Genomic DNA, 6206 nt, shown 5'->3' on the forward strand with positions numbered 1-6206 from the left:
TGGCCACTGATGCCTTGCCCTGTTCCCCTCCCTCTTGGCGTGTCTCGCTCCCTCTTTCCCGGATGAGGGCACGTGACCGGATCGTCTCCATGGCAACATCCAAGAGGGAGGGATCCCCGCCTCCAAATTGATTCACGCCGACCCTCCGCTCCCTCCTGCACTTGCGCCGTACACACGCAGACCGACAGGCGGGCGAGCAGCGCATCCCAGACGCATCCTGGCGTGCGGTTATTAACGCTGCCTCTGCCGCCGCTAGCGGCCGTGTCTCCGGGGCTGCTGTTGCTCACGTCAACGCTCAGAGAAAGGAGTGCACTTCTTCCCTCGGGCACACCTCCTCCCTTCGAGCGGGCGAATTCCTTGGGAGGAGGGGGACTTGCTGGGCTCATTTGCTCTTGGGTTTTGAGCAGACACCTGCGCGGAAGGGAATCTTTGCCTGCCAGGCAGGAAGGGGTCTTGTTTCTCGGGCCAATCATTCTTTTATGCGCCGCGCACCACTATCTCTGAAGAGGGCCGCTGCCTGCTTTCGTATGCAGGCTAAAAACACGTGCTTTCAATCGTCAAACGGCCATCTCTGCGTTTCTGCTGTAGTCGCTTCGGTTTTCACACGCAAAGCTGTAAAACTTGCAGGGGACACTTAAGCTTCGTCTTAAGGGCATGACGCGATATCGTTAATGGTTCAATGCCAATATATTCGGAATTGGTCATTCTCTGCTTTACCCTCACAGATCCCTGGAAGTTCCCATTCCACTCCTGGCCCAGTGGTGCGGCGGTTGAGCGATCCGCCACTGCCCTGCTATAGCAGACGCTGCCACCGGGAAGCTTGCGAGACCCATGCTGCTCTTCCCGAGCAACGTCTTGCGGCCAGTCCACGTTGGCACTTTGCTCACAATCCGGTGGGCAGGTTGTGATGACGTCACAAAGCACAGCACCTGCTCCCAAGGTTGCTTCTTTGGCATTTTGCGCCGGCTTTTCTGCGACACGGGACACTTAACGCCATCGCGTTAAAGCATCAATCACCAGTCTACGAGTGACATCCAGTAACCTATCCTTCCGCGCCAAAGCACTCTACAATCTAAAACCCACACCAAAGTTAGGTCTAAGCAAAAGATCTATTGCCCGCAAGACATCCCCCCAAAAATTAGCAGGGGCACCTAATTCCGTCACATGTTGGCAATGAGATATCGTTAACAGCCTTTGATGGATTTGCCAGAAGTGACGTCACTTCAAGTCTGGTGACGTCACTTCCTTCCAGCCAGTGGGCAAATTTTATGCCCGAGGACGCATTCGCACCTGTCTGGGTTATGCCACTCTTCCACACACGGAAAATATCCCTAGCGCAAGAGTTTTCTACGAGAGAAAAATCTCCACCATCAAAAACTCAAGGGTGCACCACACAATGCTAAGGGCATGGATCGGACTTAGCATGCATTGGCCAAATATTTGCACTCACAGGCCTGTATAAGGAACTTCGAATCCCGTCAGTAAACGTCATGACCATCGTGGTATACGTCGCAGCTGACCAGCTCAAAAATGCAACGTTCACCCGGAATAATTGCCAGCTAGCTGGACCTGATCCATCAGGGATGTCTAGGCCGGGAAGTGAAGCTGGAGGTCCATTCCCTACTATCCTGTGGTCCAGGTGTGCACTCTAGGGAAGAGGGATCAAGGGTGCGGTGCAGCTATCGCTATAATCTGTTCGTCCTGGAGGAGTTTTTTCTACCTCCCTGTTGAATCACATTCTCTTATGGCGACAAGTGTTAGTAGAAAATTCCTTGTGTATCTGGCACAGTAGTCGTCGCCTTTGTTGAAGCCTATCACACGGCCAGCGTCAGTCAAGTGATCAGAGCTGGTCATGTGACCTTGCGTCGTGACGCAACAGAGAGCATAGAGCCGCCTGAGCGCGCTCCCCTATCGCAGATCACTTTACTACTCGACGTTTCTGATTGGTTGAACTACGGGCGCCCAAGTTGACCGCGTTGACGAAAGGAACCGAACAGGACAGACAGACAGACTAAAAGGCGTTCGTGGGACGCAACGTTCGCCAGGTGATGCAAGAGATGCAACAGTTTGCGCTGATCAAACGCATTAATGGGGAAGCATAATGCTAGAGTCATTTTTGTAGCGCTTTTGTCGGGAGAGAGGTGCAGCCGGTATCATTTGTCTTTTGGACGCTCACATAAACATTCTGCAAGCGGAAGCCGACGTTTCGGATAAGTTTTCAAGGGATTCGTCTGCAGAGCACGTGCCGCAGGCCCGCTGACTCCCATTTCACAGGAGACGGCGTTGAAAGCGTCGGTGTTATCGCACATTAAAGACCAAAATAGTCTTTAGAGATCGAAATTCTTCCCGAATCTCCCCAGTTCCCTTTACTAGGGGACTCGCAGCAGCTGATTACTCAGCACGAGAATATTACCTAGGTGCTCAACCTTTGAAGACAGAAGTAGATTCAGTACCTGCAGTAATGAATGCGCGTCCTCCCTAAGTGCTTAATTTCTTTCTAAATTGAAAAAATCTCGCCTTCGCTCATCTGTCACAAATATTCTGAGCTGTGGCTTGGGCACAATAATTCAATGCACGAGGTTTTTCATGAGTTACTGCGCCCCGCCTAAAGAAAAGGAAGCGCCGACGCGCTAACATTTTACGTCGTAATTTAGTAAAAATAGAAAAAGTCAGGGTAGCCAGCTGTTGTAATGATGGCTACCGTCCCTTATTCTCTTGGGTTCAACCCTTATTATGTCTGCGCATGCGAAAGTTCCTAATTAATGCGAGCGCAAACCGCAGTGCCCCGAGGTCTGCGCTGCTCAAATATTCTCCTCCCTGAAGAAGAGCAGGAGCATAGTACACTCCTTCAGCGTTCTTTTTTGTTGTTAAACGAACACAGAAGGTCTGCTCCTTTTCAACGCAGATTTAAGTTAATAGAACGGGAGAGTTCTGCGGCATTTCCTGACATATTGACGTATACTTCGGTGTTCCGCATGTCAAGCGCCGGCCTTTCATCCCCTCTCGTTGAAAATGTTCGCTACACGAACAGCCAGCTCCTGGTGGGGAAGCGGCAGACATGAAATAATCAGAGCAATATGGCTCCCGTCATTTTCGGTCTTCGGCCTTCTCTCTTACGTAGTCACGCATTGATTGATTGATTGATTGATTGATTGATTGATTGATTGATTGATTGATTGATTGATTGATTGATTGATTGAAGGAAAGAAAGAAAATGAAAGAAAGAAAGAAGGAAGGAAGAAAGAAAGAAAGGAAGGAAAGAAAGAAACAAGGAAGGAAGGAAGGAAGGAAGGAAGGAAGGAAGGAAGGAAGGAAGGAAGGAAGGAAGGAAGGAAGGAAGGAAGGAAGGAAGGAAGGAAGGAAGGAAGGAAGGAAGGAAGGAAGGAAGGAAGGAAGGAAGGAAGGAAGGAAGGAAGGATCAATCAATTGACCCCTCAGGCAACCTACCAGATCACACTAACACGGCAGTTCTCTCTCGCCTTAGCAGCACAACGGCGTACAAGGCGTGCTTGGAGCCACGCGTTAGAAGGCGGTCTTTTTCGTGAAAAATTTGCCGGCTGCGTGCTACGGCGTCATTCATGCAAGAGACGTGACCATCGTCCGGACCTCGCCCTCCCCTCCCCGCTTTCCATTAAAACGGGGTTAATTACACTCTCCGCTGTTTCCCCTTGGCTATAGACCGCAATGGGAGGCGGCGGTCGTGCACGCACTCTGGCCTGAATTACTCATGCCCACAAGTGCCCGAGCTGGAAGGAAGAGGGGAGTGGTGATAATTTGCCCAGGCCTTTCATGCCAGATGGCCGATCAATATAGCGGCATGTAATCATGTTTTTTTTTTTAACGCCGTGATACTGGCATAGCACGCAGCGTTACAGGATGACGCTTGCTGTCGTTTTCAGTATAGAATGCTACCAACGGCAGAGTTTCTTGTGCGCGTTGAGAGGACAACCACAATTTCAAATCCCAACCTTCTCAAACAAAAACAGGCACTCAAATCAGTAAAATATATCCAGCGCGGGGTCTTGTTCACAAGTGCGACCAAGGACCTCGTGAACAATTGTGAACAAAGCCCCCGTGCTGGGCGCCGAAACGGTAACGATCTTTTTTTACTGGCCAGAGTCTGTTTTTGCTTCAATGGTACCCATCCGTTACGATATCAACTTTAAGCACTAAAACAACAAAAAAAATCCATAAAAAGCAAATGAAACCAATACCAAATAGAATGTTACAGATGAAATGTAATAAAGCTGATGCGCAAGAAAAATAGATAGGAGTCATACATGAAGGAACGCACAGTGCATAGCAAGAAATTAAAACCACGACAAGAGTTTATCAAAACTCACATATTAAAGTGAGAGCAAAATGCTCTTGAGATCACGTTTAAATATGTCTAATCCTTTCATAATTTTAAACCAGAGAATAAAGAGGTCGCTTTTTAATCATTACTTTGACATTTAGGAGGTAAGAATTCTATATTGGCAGCAAACCTAGTCCACTTGAGATTTTTTAGTAAGTTCTTGAATATGAATTCACAAGGTTTGGTTACGTCCCAAAGCGACGCAGGCTGTGAGGGACGTCGTAACGGAGGGCATCGGATAATTTCGATCACTTGGGATTCTTAGCGCGTACTGACATCAGAAGTTGCGTAGTAAGTATTCTGTAAAAAAAGCATAGTCAGGGTTTAATATAACAAGTTAGGGATTGAGAGAATGGAATAGCTACCGAATAATTCGCTGGTATCGAAATGAAGAGGATTACACGTAATGATTCGTACCACCTGGTTTTGTATCTTTTGAGGTGTTGATAGATGACAATAGTATGTGGTGCCCAGCGCAACGGTGCCATAACGACAATGACAATGAATGAAAGCAGAATATAATGGGCGTGCTTTGATGTCTGCTCCTACGTCAGATGCTGTTTTCTGCTTAAGAAAGGCAATGTGTTGAGAAGAACACGAGGTAGTCGAAATTTCCGGAGCCCTTCACTACGGCGTCTCGCATAGCCTGAGTCGCTTTGGGACGTTAAATCCCATCAACCATAAACCTTAAATCTGTTATGGGAAAATGCACCCGCTGCACGAACTGTTTTTTCACGGTTGATTAAGTAGTTGCGTATAAAGTTTAATGATTGACCCCATACACCCAGTGATTCTAGCTTCGCAAACAGGATGCTATAATTCATTGGTCTTTAGTAAAGTCCAAGAAAACAGATTCAACCAAACGACCAATATCAATGAAATGCTTAAGGTAGTGTAATAATTAAAGGGACACTGAGGAGAAATTGAAGATGACTTGTATCGATAGAATACCAGCTCCTGATCACAAAAACGCCACTCCTACTGAAAACAAACCTCTTGCAAGGTAGAAAATAGGAAGAACCAAAATACAGGTATCGCCGCCACAGGCCAATCTCGCAAGTACAAGCGTGATGACGTCATAGGACAAGAGACGCCATCTTGGAGGAATTATTCTTCCTCCATGCCCTCCACGAATCCCTGAGACTGACAAAAGAAAGTTGCGCGGTTCAATATTGATGTAAGTTTTGTTTTGAAACCGATAGCGCACTCTTATCACACAAGGAAGACAGACAAAAGACAACCTGAATGTTGGAAGCAAAGAAAACCGATGCCTGGCGGCGCCACAAACGGCCAGGAGAGTTTCGATTTGTTATGGTGCTTCGCGTCTATGAGCTTTGCGTGCCCCGTGGTTTTGTTTTTGACGCGCCTCGATTTAGAAGCGCCGAACAGCAGAGGAACTCCAAGTGCAGCTTAAAGTGCTAGTTAACCTCTGAAGGAGCCTTCTCAGATGATCGCCACGGTCGATGAAAAACTATGATGGCACGATGGTCGGTGATCGTACAAGGCAGTTAGCAGTATAAAGAACACTTGTGTCTTCGTACCCTCATCCGGCGAAACGTTCCCTGCTGTGCCAGTCAACTTCAAACTACTTAATGGAAATCGTCTATTGTGGACGGGAGAAAAGATGCAAGGTAGTTAAGAAAAAGGTTTGGAACCTGCAGAGACCGTGACTCCGCGCTCCTCCAACTCGTTTGTTTGCGGCTGCATTCAATAGCTTCGGCAGTTGGGCGGAGCTGTTCTCTTCGAGCTCTCGGCTAATTTAATCCGTTCAAAGCACACATCTGAAGGTACGTGCAAATGGGCGAGAGAGCCCGATCCAGTGGACCCCGTACCTCCGGAAACGGGCGGA

The sequence above is a fragment of the Amblyomma americanum genome, chromosome 2, assembly GCF_052857255.1.
Source record: "Amblyomma americanum isolate KBUSLIRL-KWMA chromosome 2, ASM5285725v1, whole genome shotgun sequence".
NCBI classification, from domain to species: Eukaryota; Metazoa; Arthropoda; class Arachnida; order Ixodida; family Ixodidae; genus Amblyomma; species Amblyomma americanum.